General features: G+C 41.6%; 1 protein-coding gene and 1 long non-coding RNA gene across 5 annotated transcripts in view; one reads left to right on the plus strand and one right to left on the minus strand.

Moving 5' to 3' along the window:
• Positions 1 to 6,476, minus strand: part of LOC309339490 — a 123,373-nt gene extending 116,897 nt beyond the window's left edge. The window contains exon 1 of the long non-coding RNA XR_014155407.1: positions 6,000 to 6,476. This is a non-coding gene — a long non-coding RNA (uncharacterized lncRNA). The remainder of the gene's footprint in view (positions 1 to 5,999) is intronic.
• Positions 1 to 18,248, plus strand: part of MACROD2 (mono-ADP ribosylhydrolase 2) — a 997,401-nt gene that overhangs the window by 428,794 nt on the left and 550,359 nt on the right. The window lies entirely within an intron of this gene.

Here is an 18,248-nt window from a genome sequence, read left to right on the forward strand (position 1 = left end):
CATTGCATGACAACGCCTGACTTACCTATTTCTGTCATTCATTATAGTTCAAGAGTCCGTAAGTCTAGCTCATCTAGAATTTCAACTACAAGTCTGAGAATCCTTTTCAAAAAATATTTACAGTTGTATCCAACTAAGTTCTATTCAGAGTAGACAAACTGAAATCAAAGAACTAACATTCGTCATGTTCATTAACGTCAGTGGATCTACTCTGAGTAGGACCAACATTGGATACAACTCTTGTTCTTCAAAGACATTTATTCAGTGTCAATTTAATTCAGTACCAAATCACTCCAATACCTGTCTGTTCAGAAATAAATCTAAGTTATCATAATGATTCTTATATAAGAGGTTGCCTTTATGTTTTCCCCCAACTTTTATGACACACATCCAACTGGGATAATTAATAACTTAGATGCAATGGCTGCATTCAGATGTAACATTGAACCTTAGACTTAAGTATTCTCCTTTATTCCTCCAATGCAGCTTGAAGATTCACTTCTTTGTTTTAGTTTAACTGCACTTTCACATGTTTTCTAAAACTCTGTTTAATCTTAATTTATGAATAGTAGAAACCAGCCATTTCAATAAACTATGGTTTGGCCTGTTTCTACAAAGCTTAGTTAAGCTTAAATACAGTTTGATACAATTTGGAAACATGAAAAAGCAACAGTTAATTCTAAAATGGAAGCAAAAACTTCTCTGAAGAAGGAAGAGGAAGTGTATGAGGCCAACAGTCTCTGCAGCTCATTTTCATAATGCTAAAATATTGTTAGCATTGTGTCTGAACCATTCTGAAAAACAAGTGCAACTTCAGTGTGAATGGATAACAATGGGTAATTATCCTCAAGCTCTCAAAGCTTTGTTAAACAAAATTGAACGTACATGCATATATATTTTGAAAAGAATGCAAATAATATTCCAGACTCAAGGGGAGAAAACTCTATAAGAGGATGTCCTATGTTGGAAGAATTTGGAAAGGCGTAATAATGAAAAATAGTTTTTCAGTTGAGCATCCACAACTTACTCAGTTTGGAGATAGAAGCATGTAAATGGAATTTTAAAACATGATTACAAGTTGTGAATTCTACAGCCTCTGTGTTATAGCAGTGACTGGTTTTGGTAAAGGATTAGATGTGGATAAGTAGGTTGAAATTGAATGCAGAAAAAAAAACCTGTTTAAAATTAAATACAGAAAAAAACCTGTTTAAAAGTAAATACAAATCAATCATTGTTTTTAAAATGATGGCTAACCAGTCTCTTGGGCAAGGAGCAATGGGAAATCCTAACGTCACTGGGACCTTGGTTTCCCTTAGGTCTGAACCTGAATCTGCAACATGAGTGTCTCTGTAATGCCATTCACAAAGGCCATCTGCTGAGAAGGGTGCAACTATGCTTGTCAGAATCAGTCCATGGAGACTATTTTGTAATTTCAAAGGAAGGATACTCAATCGGTGTGGGCAATTGGTGTGGGAAGGATACTCAATATGTGGGGCTGCCCTTGATGAAAGCTGGAGTGATTTTGCTGGTACAGAAAGCAGTGGTGGGCTGGGTCATCAAGAGGCAATTAAGCCAGCCTTTCAGCACGTTTTGTGCAGGATTCCATCTTGCCCACCATGCTACTTAACATCTATACAAAGCTGCTGGGAGCTGTCATCAGATGATTTTGAGTGAAGTGTCATCAATGTGTAGCTGGCACCCAGCTGTGTTTCTCTTTTCCTTCTGAATCAGGAGAGGTTAGACTGATGCTTGGAGAAGGTGATTGGCTGGATGTGGGTCAATAAATTGAGGCTGAATCCTGAAAAGACAGAGTGGTTGTTTGACACAAATTCTCATGTCTGGGAGGTGGAGAGATGACCTGTTGTAGACTTGATTGTACTCTCCTGGAAGGAGCAGTTCCACAGAAGGTTCAGCTGGTCTCAGTGGCTAGGACTGCCTTTATACAGCTCTGGCTTGTTTGCCAGTTGCAGCCCCTCCTGAACACAAATGACTTGGCCACTGTACTCCATGCTCTTTTAACTTTGATATTGGATTATTATTGTAGAGGGCCCTTGAAGTCAACTTGGAAACATCAACTGGTCCAAAATGCAGTGGCCAAATTGTTTGCCTTTAGAACAATCCCGGTTTTAACCCAGTTACACTGGTTGCCACTTGGTTTCTGGGCCCAATTCAAGGTGTCAGTGCTAGTGTTTAAAGCCCTAAATGACTTAGGCCCCAAATATCTGAGAGTTCACCTCCTTCCCTAAAGACTCTCATGGGTGTTAAGATAAGCAGATGAGACCCTCTTGATAGTTTCACTGTCCTCAGAAGCTCAGTGGGTGACCTGGGAGAGGGCATTATCTCTGGCAGCCCCTAATTTGTGGAACTTCCTTCTCACACAGGTGTGTTTGGCAACTTCATAATGTATTTTTCAGCAAATGCCGAAGATACAGCCTTTATGCTGGCCTTTATCACCTGATATGTACATTATCAGAAACCACCCTATTTTTGTGGTTGTATTTTTGAATTGTAAGTTTTAAAACTGTTTTTAATGTTGCATGTTAAATTGTTGCAACCTGGGAACTTATGGTGAAGGGTGGGTACACAACAACAACAACAACAACGCCAGGGGAGCATGGCCACCTTCTGCAAAACTTCATTCTAGGTAGGGGAAACTAGGAATATAAGAAGATGCACTTTGTGAATCTGTGGTATTTCTCTCTTTTTCTCATAATCACAATGATGAATGATTATGTCCTTCTCAAAGGATGCACCTGACTAGATCAAAGTCATCAATTATTATTTAGTTTACAAAGAATGTAGCTATTTTCTTTTATGTTAAACTAAGGATAGGTGTTACATTTTCCAAGATAGTTCAAACAAAGATAAAGTATATCTCCTTTGTTGAACTGTCGGAAAGAAATGATATAATGTCAACACTAGGAAACTGAAGAAAAAAACAAGAAAATAAATAAATCCCAAGACAGTTAGCAAAGCTTGCAAAGCACTCAAAGCTTTACCACATCGTATTCTTGGCTATCATCCACTATGCTGTTGTGACAAACCGATGCTGTGTTCTCAGACTGAACTGAATAACATCCAATGTCGTGTGATAAATTTTAATACCAAGTGAACAATTGAAGACGGGAATTCATTTTACTGTTAATAGGAATCCTCTTTTAATCTGCTACATATTTGGGTGAAAATGTGCCACTGTAGAAATGCCATCACAGTTGAAATCGGTATTTGCTGACTTCTCCACATTTAGATGAATGCAGAAGAAAATAGATCATTTTGAGCATGGTACTCAGATCATCTACCCCTTGCAAGGACAACGTATGAGGCCCAATTCCATCCTCCAAATAGCTTATTCGCTTTTCTTTCCATTCCATTCCATGTTTGCCTTTCAGGACATCCTTGGAGGCAGCTGTGTTTTTTAATTCTATTTAGTTTACACATGCAATGGATTCAGAGGGAAAGAGAGCCTCCACTATTGGATTGGGAGCAAAACCAACTGCGTCAAAGATCTGTTCCTCCCCTTGAGTCTAGTCAACACTGAAGGATGTTGTTTCTTATCGCAAAGAGAGTCCCATTTCATGGCATGCATTGTCCTAAGAAGTGTCCTTTTTAAAAATGTGCTCATGAGGTTATGGGAAAGCGAAGCAGGATTGGGAGTTCCATGCAACCTTAATGCTGACTCAGAATGAAGGAGAACTTTGCACAAAGAGCTGGGAGGGGGGAAATGGGCAGGGGTGGTCTGAAAGGAAGAAACATGGTTGACTATAAAGTATCTGCTTTGCACGTAGAAGGGCAATTTAATCCTTGGCATCTCCACGTAGGGCTGGGAGAGACTCCAGACTGAAGCACTGAAAAGCAACTGACTTCACTAAGCTAGATGGATTGATGTTTTGACTTGGTTTAAGTCAACTTCCTATGTGAGTGATGAGCACCAGGGATGATTAGCTGCTGTTCTATAGCTTCATGAGAAAGCTGTGAATCGGTGTGCTTGAGTTTTGTATAAAGCTTTTCTTGGGTTGTAGGCTCTGTTGAACTTTTGAGGATTACACCTGGTTCCTTGGTAGCTTCCTGATTTCCCCCCTCCCCCCCAAAAAAAATATGTTTAATTAATTATCCCCTTTTGTAACAAAAATGACATTACAAAAAAACACAACAAAAAAGAAAAAAGGGAAAAAACCATTTCAGTACAAAAAGAAACTAAACACAAAAATCACCTACTTCTTACGATGCCTATTTTTCATAACATTTCTACCTCTGCTTTTTCGGTTCTGGAGGTTTTGCTAAACATGCAGTGGCGTAGCGTGGGGGGTGCAGGGGGGGGCCGGCCGCACTGGGCGCAACATCTGGGGGTTAGGGTTAGGGTGCGCAAATCCACGGGTTAGGGGGCGCAAATTACTTGCCTTGCCCCGGGTGCTGACAACCCACGCTACGCCACTGTAAACATGCTAAAGAATGAGGAAGAGGTTAAATGTATAACAGTAGGATCCAAACAATATAAGTTAAAAGCCTTTGCTGACGATTTGGTTACAAGATCTAGATTCCAGTGCACTGAAAGCACTGGAACTGTTTCAGGAGTTCGGACAAGTAGCAGGATTTAAGTTAAATAAGAGCAAAACCAAAGTTTTTTTTTGGGGGGGGGGAATCTAGATAACGAGGAGGAAAAAAATCCTTCAGGAAAAGACAGGCCTTGGTTTTGGTAGCTTCCTGATTTTTTAGTGTTATTCCTACTTTGTAGCAACTTTGTTGGGAGGTTAAATGATGCTGGCTCTATTTATTTAGCCTTATTTGTCTGTGGGATGCTTATACAATGTTCCATCAAGCAAATATCCCACACTTTATCCAGGGCATTTCCCCATCAGTTTTTTCTTGCTAAATGTCTGATTTTCCAGAGAAGTAGATACATCGCACAGGAGCTCTGAAACAACTTTAATAGCGTGACCTGAATTTGCCAGTATGCGATTGGATCCCACCTGAAAATTGTGGCAGTTTGGAAGTGCTTGATCATTGGCTACCTGAGTATAACCAGCACTGAGGAGTTGCAGAATTGTTACTGTGATTGCTGTTGTATTTGTTTTACTATATACCAGCTTTTAGTTGGGAGTTCTGGAGCTTACTTGCTGATTACTGCCGCTACGAATTTCTCCACATTAGTTAGTAGGTAACTCCGAAAAAATGTGCGGCTTCATCATTTTGAACCTAACGACCCTGGATTCCTACATAAAGACCCTCTTAAGCAATTATATACAGCATCAAAATCATGTATAGCATGTAATTGGAATTCTCCCAAGCAACTTCCTAAACTACAGTGGATTGATGAAATTTGGGAGATCATGATTATGTTCAAGCTTATTCAGCAAGTGCAGCAAGCAGGGAATTGCAGCTTTTTAAAAAAAGAGATAAAGATGTTATGGTACCATGGATTCTCTCTTACGGATTTTGATTTACCTCTTCAGTGCTTCTGATCAGATTCTAGTCCGATTCCAATCAAATTCAGGTGCATTTTTTCCCTATGATTTGCTTGCATAATTTAAAACTCTCTCAATAGACAGGGAGCTTCTTCTTAAGCCACAAGTTTACCAAGGACTGTAAACCTTGCTGGTTTTGCTGTTTTAGTTTATTTGTTTATTTTAATAGTTTTTGTATTGGTTTTTTTAAAATAATTTTTATTGAATGATTTTATGTTACAAAAAACAATACAGCCATACTACCACTCAATATAATTAAGAAATAAAAATTACATACATCGATATTTAGTTTGTTATTTGTTATTTACCGTCTTATTTCCTCCCAAACATTGCATGCAACAACACACATATGTGCAGACACCCACACACCCACACCTGCACACAAAATGATAATAATGAAAGTAAATATTTTCCCCCTTTTATCTTCCAAAATCTTTTCTTCAACTTTGACTTCCTGTCAAGTCCCTTTGCATATATTTTATCTTACATTTGAATGTACACAAAACAATAAACCTTTCTATATAATTTTTCTAATACATTCTGAAAACATAATAAATCCTTAATTGTTATCCACCTCCTTTTAGTTCCTTTATCACTCAAATGCTAGCACGGAGTCAAAACTATTATTATATTTTTGAACATATCTTCTATAACCATCCCATTTTTCTGCAAATTTTTGCTTTGAGTTTCCTCTGAGTTTACTAGTCAATTGAGTCGTCTCCACCAATTCCTGTAATTTGATTTGCCAATCTGTTATTTTTGGAGCCTCATAATCTTTCCATCCCTTGGCCACAAATATACAAGCCGCTGTGGTTGCATACAAGAATAACTCTCTTAGATTTTTTGGGATCTCTTTATCTATAATACTTAATAGAAATGTCTCCGGTTTTTTAGTAAAAGTTATCCCCATCATCTTTTTTAGTTCATCGTATATTTTCCCCCAATTTTTTTTAATCTTTTCACATGTCCACCACATGTGGATCATGTCACCATTATTTCCTCCACATCTCCAACAAGCATTCGCCAAGTTTTTATACATTCTTGATAATCTGGAAGGAGTGAATAGTTTTTGTATTGTTTTAATGTGTTGGTGCTAGCATATCTGCAAAGTTAAGCAAGGTCCTGTATGGTTTCAGATTGAATGTGGGACCATGTGCTGAGATTTCTGCATTGCAGGGGGTTCGAGTAGATGACCCTTGGGTACCTTCCAACTCTACAATTCTATTAAACCAGCTTAAAACACAGAGGAAAAACCAATCAATATAAATAAGTATATTGAATAATAAATAATAAATGGTTAAATAATAAATAAATGAGTTCCTTTCCCCCTAAATTAGTGATCCTAGTGCTCTTCTTTTTGTGGTCTGCTTTCTTAACTTTTTTAAAAAAAATAAAAATCCAAGTTGTTAAAGAAAACCACAACCAAAAAGTTATTGTTCCAGTTTTGTCACTTACTGACATAATTAATTGTCAGTTTTATAGGTTGTGATTTTTCAGTGTTAACCATTTAGGTTAAAGACCATGTTGTACAGCCTCCTGTTAGTTTGGTGTAAGGAAGAGTCATCAGTATGATGCAGTGTTTTAAATGTTCTTGTTCAACTTGTTAACTGCTGCTGTTTATAGTTTGAAGTTTTATTCTGTTTTTAGTGTTCTGTTGGGAGCTGCCCAGAGTGGCTGGGGAAAGCCAGCCTGATTGGTGGGGTATAACTAATAAAATTATTTATTTATTTATTTATTTATTTCTCCATGATCTTAAACACAGGGTTTATCCAAAGAAAACACACAATAGAACTTCTTCTTTCTCTCCCCTGCTCTCTCCCCATCTACTAAACCTCCAGAACATATTTGGAGAGACTCACAGAGGCAGCGGAGAAGCCGGGGAATTTCTGCTGCAAAATTAGAAGGGATTCCATTCTTGCAATAACTTTGTTTCAAGTCATAAGCTTCAAGTTTAATTTTCATAGCTTCTTATTTCTATAACTTGAATTATTATTGAACTATCTAATACAGTGGTATTAGAAACGCCATATAGGGGTAATAGTACTAGAATAAAAATAAAAATAAAAATGCAGCCGCTAACATTTTATAAAAATAAATGTGGTAGATAATGCATTGGGTGTAGTAAAATGGATGACTGTAAATGTTTTATGTTGCTGTGGGAGGGCAGGAACTCTGAATGAGAGAGCATAGAGCAATTTATTACCAACTGTAAGATCCTTCAGTTTTACTTTGATCTATAAATTTTAACCTGAGCATATTTCAGGAAGCTGATGGGAGGGATTTGCATATTCAACAAACAGTTACATGATACCAATGCCTTCTGATAGCATAATCAGGGACGGGGGCACAGCAACAATTCCAGCTGTGTGTGTGTGTGTGTGTGTGTGTGTGTGTGTGTGTGTGTATACACATACACAAAGCCACATGCACACACACAAAATATTTAATTCCCAATGCAGTTAACTCTTAGCATGCTAAACTGTGTTTTAGTGTGGTGTCTGAACTGGGACATTATTTCCACTGCTGGTTGCTTTTGCACCATATATCAATGATGATGTAGGAAACACTTGAGAAACTGCACTTATTTCCATGAGCCAGATTAACCAGAGACTTTGGACCAATCCAAATTGCAACAAAGTCATATCATATTTTAAATACAGTGGTGCCCCGCAAGACGAATGCCTCGCAAGACGGAAAACTCGCTAGACGAAAGAGTTTTCCGTTTTTTGAGTCGTTCCGCAAGACGAATTTTCCTATGGGCTTGCTTCGCAAGACGAAACGTCTTGCGAGTTCTTGCGAGTTTGTTTCCTTTTTCTTAAAGCCGCTAAGCCGTTAATAGCCGCTAAGCCGCTAATATCCGCTAAGCCGCTAATAGCCATGCTTCGCAAGACGAAAAAACCACAAGACGAAGAGACTCGCGGAACGGATTAATTTCGCCTTGCGAGGCACCACTGTATATTATTTCATATCCTGATTGGGGGTTTTTGTTTTCTTTAGGGGGTAATTGAATTATACTGGGATTCAATAAAGAAAGGTAAATTCCCCACTTAGAACCAAAGCTTCATTCTTTTGATTCGAAATATAGGACTGGTGTGTGTGTGTTTTAAGTATATAGTGTGTGCGTTTTTAGTGTGGATAAAATGGTTGTTGTCACTTAGCTAATGGGAGTCATCCATCAATGGAATTGGGAGGGCAGCAATTTTTGTAGGTTCTTCCTTGCACTTGCAGTTCCGCCCCACCACGACTTGGAATGGTGTATGGAGATTTCCAGAGGTTGGACAAATCTTTTTTTTTTTTTTAATCCTCCTTCAAGGTGTCTTTGGTCAGCGGAGCAATGCCTGTTGAATTCCACCCAATGTGCCCAGGACGCAAATGAGACCTTCCAGTGTACAAATAGGGATCCTCTGCCATTTCCCATCTCACTGCTTTAGCCATGATAGAAAAGAAAAGAAAAAACACAATCCCAAATGATCTGCAATAATGGCTCCACGAAAAAGGCCTTGCCCTTCTGACTTAAAAACCAGGTGAAGAAAAGATGGGTGGTGTTCACACAACATGCCTAAGGTGTCCTGTATAACTCATTCAAACATTTTAGTGTGTCAGGGACATGGATTGATCTGGGCTGACATGCGCTCATATGATTCTTAGTTACAACTGTGTGTGTTGCCGGATACCAACTTTCCAATGGTTAAAGCCATATTTTAAATTCAGTCTGCAAAATAAACTTGATCGCTAGTTATTTGCCAGGAGAGCAAGCCTTTAACTTGGAGAAAATGGGCCCTGCTCAAAACTATGTTTATGCCTGTGTATTTTACGGTGTGATTTAATTTGCATGGACATGCAGAAAATTTATGTAAATATCCATGCAAATTAAATGTGACCCTGAGTCTCTTGGTAAGGTGCCAGTATGGCCTTGAGCACTACAAAATTTGCAGTGTCTGTATTCTAACAATTTCCTGAAATTATGCTTTCATATTTTTTTTAATGCGAGTTTTATCTACTTAGCAGCCTGATCAGTGCCTCTCTTACTATCAGCTTTGCTAGCACATATAAGTAAACAAATGTATTTATCACCCCTGGGATCAGTAAGTGCTAATAAAGTTGCCGTTGTTTGCATTTTTTACATTTGTTTTGATGACAGACACGTTCTAAATTAGCTACGAATATTTCACTTGCTCCACAGCTCAGCAGGAAAGGTAAAGATTGCAGGGGTTTTCTGTCTTAGGTACTGTACTGAATGTTATCACTGCTAACGGACTTGCTCCTGTGGTGTGCATAAGCAGCCTCATCAATACTGAATCAGTGTGATAGCATCCGAGAGAGAATTTCTGAAGACTTGGATGACTTTTGGTTCCAGCAGTGTTTCTGACATGGTAGTAGAAGTGGGCGGTATAACTGAATCTGAGCATCTTTCTTTTTGTAGTCTGATGGCCTTATTATTTTTTAAAATATTCCTGATGTGTGTGTTAAATAAAATGGGTACAATCCAGTAAAAGTCAAGTATTAGTAGATCCTGTTGATTTCTCGCAACATTTTGGCTGAAGTTCTGTATACACTGACCTGGAAGTTAACCACATCAAATTCCATTGAACTTTCTTCTTAATAGACAATCTTCTCAGGAGCAGAAGGACAGTATAGATTTGGAACAGTGGTTTGCAGAGGGACATAGTTCAGAAGGCAGAAGCTGGGAAATACTGGATGGGGAACAGCTAGGAGAAGAAACACTGGAAGAGAGAGAGAGTTAACAAATTCAGTTTCTGGACAGCATTCACCCCCATTCCCCAAGGACACAGAGAGCTCAGAAAGCACAGAGGGTACTAGCACAAGACGTGGTAGTGATGTGGTTGACTAGGGAGGAAGTGGGTGGAACCCTTAATTGGGAGCACCATCATTCCTAGGAAATGGATTTGTTCTCTTGCTGTGATTATTAAATTTTCTAACTTATTTTCTGCTTATCTGCTTATCTACTGCCAAAGGGGAGAGGAAGCTGATTCCCTGAAGCCTGACACTTTGGCTGTACTGGGACTAATGTAGTTTAAAACAAAAAAAAAGTCTTCATTGGGAGGACATTAACATTGCACTAAGGCCTTTAGGCCTGCCGAAAGGAATGATCCTCTCCTTTCTCCCTCTCGCTTGTGCTGTTCCAGGGGTTTCTTGACCGCCCTCCAAGCTAATTTCAGGGAGCATTGGGGGGGGGGGGAGGAGAGAGGAGGGAAATGCAACTGCCAGAATTTCTCATTCTCTTTTACATGAGGAAAATAACGGGGACTCAGAGCCGTAACTAGGTGATCTTGCGCCCCTGGCAGAACGTCTAGGTAAAGAGTGCCTGGCCTAAGGGCACCCAGTGAGCTTCATAGCTAAGTGGGGTTTTCAATCCTGACCTCATAGGTCCTAGCCCAACACTCTAACCACTGTGCCATGCTAGCTTAGCTTAGTCTGATATAATTTCTCTCTCACAGAACAGAGCAGAAAATGGCTGCATATATGGAATGTGGATTGGGGCCTATTGTTACAATCAGTGGTATACAGCTGTACAATAAGTGCTTAGATAATTTGACAGTTTAGCCATTAAGCACCATTGATTCCACCTGGACGTGAGTATGCTTGACATCTCTGAACTGAACCCAAATGATTGTTATCTCGCAGCACAACATTGCATTTTCATCCAGGGGCTGCAATGATTCATGCACAGTAAAATATTTATAGTCTCAGAATGAAAAGCAGCAGGCAAAAACCAGGTACTATTTGTAGAGTTCAAGGTAAAAAATGGGTTTTTAAATGTGAACGCGTGCTTTCCAGTCAGGATTATGTCAAGGTGGTGGGGGAGCTTATTGCAAAATGGGTGCCATAAATGACCTTTCAGTTGAGCAACCTGCTTACTATCCACTGCCCCACAGAATTGTGTGTGTGTGTGTGTGTGTGTGTCTGTGTTTGGCAATATTTGTTGGTTCACTTATTGTTAGCTGTTAATTGCTGCTGACAAGGAGACATGGTATACCAGCAACACATATTTTACAGAAATTATTAATCTTATGATGCAGTAGTCTGGAAGTCCATGATGTTATATGTGAAACTACTGGTTTAGGGGAAATTGCATATCGTGCTTGGATTGCTGACAAATTTCTTAAGTGAATATCCTTACAGTAAAAGCACCAGTTTCCCAGACTTTTTCTGTTGTGCAGTGCCAGTAGAGAAATATATGCATCTTTACCTCGAGATCTCAGAAACTGAAATGCTTTCTCATCAGTATGCACCAAGGCCTTGGAAGCTCCATGCTGATACATCTGTTTAATTTAGGAAATTTAAAATTGGCTTTGCAGATGTTGGGAGAAATAGAGTGTGCTGTTTATTTTCAGTTCAGTTTCATCACACGCTGCCTGCTAGGCATGAATATATCCATCATTCTGCAGTGTATATTCTGTATAGCTTTGGAGCACATTTATGTTTAGTTGAACCCATTTAGAGTGGGCATATTTTTGCACTGCTTTTTATATCTGTACAATAAAGCTACCCACAGTACAATTATATGTGAATGAGGCCAAATATGTCTGCAAATTTGCAAACAAGGTCCCTCTGTGACTTTCATGGCTGAGTGGCAATTTGAACCCTGGTCTCCCAGGTCCTAATCCTACAACTAACCACTCTAAATGGAAGAGGCAACTCTGCTAGTTGTCTCAGTTATTTAGAGAGAGATAAACGTACCTGAGAAAATATTTGCCAAAGTGTCTTCAAAAAGGCAAAGGAACCTGAATTTGCAAGTGTGTAGGGATTCTGCTGTAGCTTTGTTAATTACAATTAGTTGCCTATTGAGGTATTAAATTGCTTGATTAGACTACAACAAATGGGCTCTCTTAGCATTTGAAATTAAGGGAGGCTTGCTGTCAGAATTAACATCTTTTGTTCCTATTGTACTCTATGTATAATTGGTTTTTTAAAAAAACATTTTGGCAATCTAGGCTGTTCTCCACTTTATGCATGGAGCAAACATTACAGTGCTTCGTACACATATTTATCTACAGATATTTTGCATGGGATTCCATCCTAGCTCTGCAGGGAAAAAATTGTTCTGCTGCTCAGATTTCAGCTTCATATTGTGTATAGGTTGGACTCTTCACATTTGATCTTCTCAGGGAAAGGCCTAGTATCCTATATTCTATGTTCCTTTTAAGAATTTAATATCAATTCTTTGTTGTTTAGTCGTTTAGTCGTGTCCGACTCTTCGTGACCCCATGGACCAGAGCACGCCAGGCACTCCTGTCTTCCACTGCCTCCCGCAGTTTGATCAAACTCAGGCTGGTAGCTTCGAAGACACTATCCAACCATCTCGTCCTCCATCGTCCCCTTCTCCTTGTGCCCTCCATCTTTCCCAACATCAGGGTCTTTTCCAGGGAGTCTTCTCTTCTCATGAGGTGGCCAAAGTATTGGAGCCTCAGCTTCACAATCTGTCCTTCCAGTGAACACTCAGGGCTGATTTCCTTCAGAATGGATAGGTTTGATCTTCTTGCAGTCCATGGGACTCTCAAGAGTCTCCTCCAGCATAATAATAATAATAATAATAATAATAATAATAATAATAATAAATTTTATTTATATCCCGCCCTCCCCAGCCGAAGCCGGGCTCAGGGCGGCTAACAACACTAAAACAGTGCAACATTATAAAAACATTATAAAAATTAATTAAAATCAAAATTGATGGCAACCATAAACTAAAGTTTTGTAAAGATTGCCAAAGGAGGGAGTCAGGCTGCGCCCTGACCAAAGGCCTGGTGGAACACCTCTGTCTTGCAGGCCCTGCAGAAAGATGTCAAGTCCTGCAGGGCCCTTGTCTCTTGTGACAGAGCATTCCACCAGGTTGGAGCCGCAGCCGAAAAAGCCCTGGCTCTAGTTGAGGCCAGCCTAACCTCTCTGTGGCCTGGGACCTTCAAGATGTTTTTATTTGAAGACCGTAAGTTCCTCTGTGGGGCATACCAGGAGAGATGGTCCCGTAGGTACAAGGGTCCTAGGCCGTATAGGGCTTTGAAGGTTAAAACCAGCACCTTAAACCTGATCCTGTACTCCACCGGGAGCCAGTGCAGCTGGTATAGCACCGGATGAATGTGATCTTGCAGCGAAGACCCCGTAAGGAGTCTCACTGCAGCATTCTGCACCCGCTGGAGTTTCTGGGTCAGTCTCAAGGGCAGCCCCACGTAGAGCGAGTTACAATAATCCAGTCTGGAGGTGACCGTTGCATGGATCACAGTGGCTAGGTCAGGGCGAGAGAGGTAAGGAGCCAACTGCTTAGCTTGGCGGAGATGAAAAAATGCCGCCTTTGTTATAGCTGCAATCTGCGCCTCCATGGAGAGGGAGGTATCGAAGATTACACCCAAACTCTTAATGGACGGTGCTGTCACTAATTGCATCCCCGCAAGAGATGGGAGTTGCCCCCTCAATCCCATATCGTCCTGTCCTAGCCAGAGGACCTCTGTCTTCGAAGGATTTAACTTCAACCGGCTCCCACATAACCATCCAGCCACAGCTTCCAAGCATCTGATCAGTGTGTCTGGGGCCGAGTCAGGATGGCCATCCATCAACAGATAGAGTTGGGTGTCATCAGCATACTGATGGCAGCCCAGCCCAAAACTCCAGACAAGCTGGGCGAGGGGATGCATAAAGATGTTAAAAAGCATCGGGGAGAGTATCGCACCCTGGGGCACTCCACACACCAAGGAGTGGCGCGATGACAATTCCCCCCCAAGCACCACCCTCTGTCCCCGACCAGAGAGAAACAAGCACAGCCATTGAAGGACTGTGCCCTGGATCCCCACGTCGGCAAGGCGGTGGTCCAGGAGTTCGTGATCGACCATGTCGAAGGCTGCTGACAGGTCTAGAAGAATCAGCAGCCCCGACCCGCCTCGATCCAGCTGCCTGCGGAGATCATCTGTTAGGGCGACCAGAGCCGTCTCGGTCCCATGACCAGCGCGGAAGCCGGACTGGAATGGATCCAGAGCCGATGTTTCATCCAGAAACCTACCAAGCTGTTCAGCAACCGCTCTCTCAATCACCTTACCCAGAAATGGAAGATTCGAAACCGGGCGGTAATTGGATAGATCTAAGGGATCTAATGATGTTTTCTTTAAAAGCGGGCACACCACTGCCTCCTTCAATTCCCCTGGGAATGTCCCGGTGCCAAGGGACAAATTGATGATATCCCCCAGGGGGGCCCGCACCTCGTCTGGACATGCTCTAATCAGCCAGGACGGGCACGGGTCGAGAGGACAAGTGGTGGGCTTTCCAGCTCGGAGGAGTCTGTCCACATCGGCTGGGGATATCCGGTCAAAGTGGTCCAATACTGGACCCGAGGACAGTCGAGGGGCCTCCAGTTCCTTTATTATATCCAAATTGGCAGGGAGGTCAATGCGGAGCAACAGGACCTTCTCCGCAAAAAAGCTCGCAAATGCCTCACAGCTGTGTGTCAAATTGTTATTTAAATTTGGCTGTCCTTCGAGGGACATTGAAGACTGAATTATACTAAATAATTGCGCCGGGCGAGAGCTAGCGGATGCAATGGAGGCCGAGAAGTAGGACTTCTTAGCGGCCTTCACTGCCATCTTGTAGGTTTTCATAAAAAACCCTATAAGATGTTCTTGATGCTCCGTCACGGGCACCCCGCCATACTCGCTCTAGCCGTCTTAGGTCCTGCTTCATTTTCTGGAGCTCCTCGGTAAACCAGGGAGCCCGGTTTCTGCGGGGTCGCAGAGGGCGCTTAGGTGTGATCTCATTGATGGCTGCCAGAAGCTGGGTATTCCAGTCCTCAACAAGTACAGTCAATGAGTCGCCAGGGGGAGAAAGGTCCCGCAAGGCTTGACGGAATCTATCAGGGTCCATCAGCCTCTGCGGGCGAGCCGAAATCGCATCAATTCTTCGGCGATCAGCCTTCTTTATAGTCCAGCTCTCACTTCCATACATCACTACTGGGAAAACCATAGCTTTTACTATACGGACCTTTGTTGGCAAGGTGATGTCTCAGCTTTTTAAGATGCTGTCTAGGTTTGTCATTGCTTTTCTCCCAAGAAGCAGGCATCTTTTAATTTCGTGACTGCTGTCACCATCTGCAGTGATCATGGAGCCCAAGAAAGTAAAATCTCTCACTGCCTCCATTTCTTCCCCTTCTATTTGCCAGGAGGTGATGGGCCCAGTGGCCATGATCTTCGTTTTTTTGATGTTGAGCGTCAGACCATATTTTGCGCTCTCCTATTTCACCCTCAATAAAAGGTTCTTTAATTCCTCCTCACTTTTTGCCATCAAGGTTGTGTCATCTGCATATCTGAGGTTGTTGATATTTCTTCCGGCAATCTTAATTCCGGCTAGGGATTCGTCCAGCCTAGCCTTTCGCATGATGATTTCTGCATATCAATTCTAGAAGTTACAAATTACTCGAGTCAGAACTAGCAACCCCAATTATTTCCAGCTGAGATGTTCCAAAAATAGCAACTAAAGTACATACCCCTCCAACATTTTTCAGCTGAAAATATGGAAGTTTGTCTTTTGGTGGTGTGCTGCTGTGCGAGTCAGCTGACTCGGGCAGGAGCATGGCACCAAAGGACACGTGAATCAGCTGGCTGCCTCACCTACTGCAGTCCCTACCTGGCAGCTACTTGCTACCTTTCCTCCTTGTTTGCTTTCTCCACCTGCGCCACACCTCATGCCACCATGGCAGTGGCAGTGGATTTGGCGGCAGCAGAAAGGGGCCAGCCAGAGTGTTGCACATGTCTGCCGCCTCTGATCTGTTAGAGAAATGCCTTCCCCATGAACAAAAGGGGGGAAACATGACGTTCTTGAATGAAATCAGAAGCCAAGACAGCTTCTGTAATTCCGTGAATGTCCCAGGAAAATAGGGACACTTGATGGTCATGAAAGTATGGTCGTAACTAATAGAAACTGAGACAATTAAACAGCAGCTCTTACTTGGGTCCGGCATAAAAGCTGTATTCAAAATAGAGTACAGGACAGAGCTTTGGCCTTCTTCATTATATGTAGAGCAGGGCTGGGGAAATTTGAGTCCTCCAGATGTTGTTGGACTTCACTATTGGCCATGCTGGGTGGGGTTGATGGGAGATGTAGTTCAGCAAGATCTCGAGGGCTGAAGGCTTGTCATCCTGGTATAGAATCTTGCATGTGTGTCACTGTCTAGATGCCAGAAACAAGCAATACAAAATTGAGGTTAAAAAAGAGCAATAAATAAAGAATATGTTTTATTTTCCAGCTGTTTTTAAATGGCTAGCCAATGCCTGTAATGCCAAAAAATGCATTAGCAATATTTTCACAAGCAGGTAATAGGAATGGAATTTTACTTTCTCATAAGAACAAAGATTAAAATCAAGGATACAAAATCCTAAAAGTTGAGGAAGCACCACCTTGCTAAGACCCTCTATGTTGTTGTTGTTCAGTCGTGTCCGACTCTTCGTAACCTCAGGGACCAGAGCACGCCAGGCACTCCTGTCTTCCACTGCCTCCCACAGTTTGGTCAAACTCATGGTGGTAGCTTCGAGAACACTGTCCAACCATCTAGTCCTCTGTCGTCCCCTTCTCCTTGTGCCCTTAATCTTTCCCAACATCAGGGTCTTTTCCAGGGAGTCTTCTCTTCTCGTGAGGTGGCCAAAGTATTGGAGCCTCAGCTTCACGATCTGTCCTTCCAGTGAGCATTCAGGGCTGATTTCCTTAAAAATGGATCGGTTAGATCTTCTTGCAGTCCATGGGACTCTCAAGAGTCTCATCCAGCACCATAATTCAAAAGCATCAAATCTTCGGTGATCAGCCTTCTTTATGGTCCAGCTCTCACTTCCATACATCACTAGCTTTAACTATAGCTTTAACTATGCAGACCTTTGTTGGCAAGGTGATGTCTCAGCTTTTTAAGATGCTGTCTAGGTTTGTCATTGCTTTTCTCCCAAGAAGCAGGCGTCAGTAGTTTTTTAAAAAGCTCCTTCTGCAAAAAACTCGTTAAAATGTAACTGAATGGATCCCTGTTCAGTCATTTGGTAGTGAATGTGTGAAGGGGCTCTCCAAAATGCGCCAGGTGGCCTTGCCTCCTAGATTCTGACACATTCACTGCCTGCAGCACTGATGCACAATTGGATCAGACTGAAAGAGGCTTACACACGTTGGGCTCTCTCCACAGGCATGGAAAACGCTGGTTGATCATCATTTCCATTGCTTTGGAGAAAGCCCTGCATGCTTACGATTGTATGTGCATAGATCCCATTCACAACAATGCTGATGATACGTTGGCATCTATGGAAAAGGGATAGCCTGCTCTGTCTATTCGCATTCCAACTGGATGCACGAAGAGGACTTGAGTGTCAGAGGGGCGCTGCCTCTGATATCCTTTGGCATAGCCTGTCATCTGCCACCTCATATCAGTATACAAGAGCAGCTTTGTATCCCATTGACCCTTTCTAAGACTTGTATGGAAAATGTTCTCACACCTGTCTGCGCCTGAAAGTGATGTGTTGTCCCAAGCTTAATTGCACTAGATATTTCCGTGCGGAATATTATGCAATATTTTTGTTTGCTGTGTCTGGCACAGAGAAAATATAAATTGCTTTGCTTTAATTTTGTCAGCAGTTGGCCTTAAAAAAAAATCAATCCGAACATTAATTTGACGAGAGAGAGAGAGAAGGAGAATTTGTATGTTGGGTGTATTAAACATATATATTAAGGGGGGGGGGAGTGGGAACCAATTCCTGATCTATTATATTTTTCTTCCTCTTTAGGGAAATTTACTTTCTGTTTCTTACAAGACACAAT

Source organism: Podarcis erhardii (genome assembly GCF_964252035.2).
Source record: "Podarcis erhardii genome assembly, chromosome: 3".
NCBI classification, from domain to species: domain Eukaryota; kingdom Metazoa; phylum Chordata; class Lepidosauria; order Squamata; family Lacertidae; genus Podarcis; species Podarcis erhardii.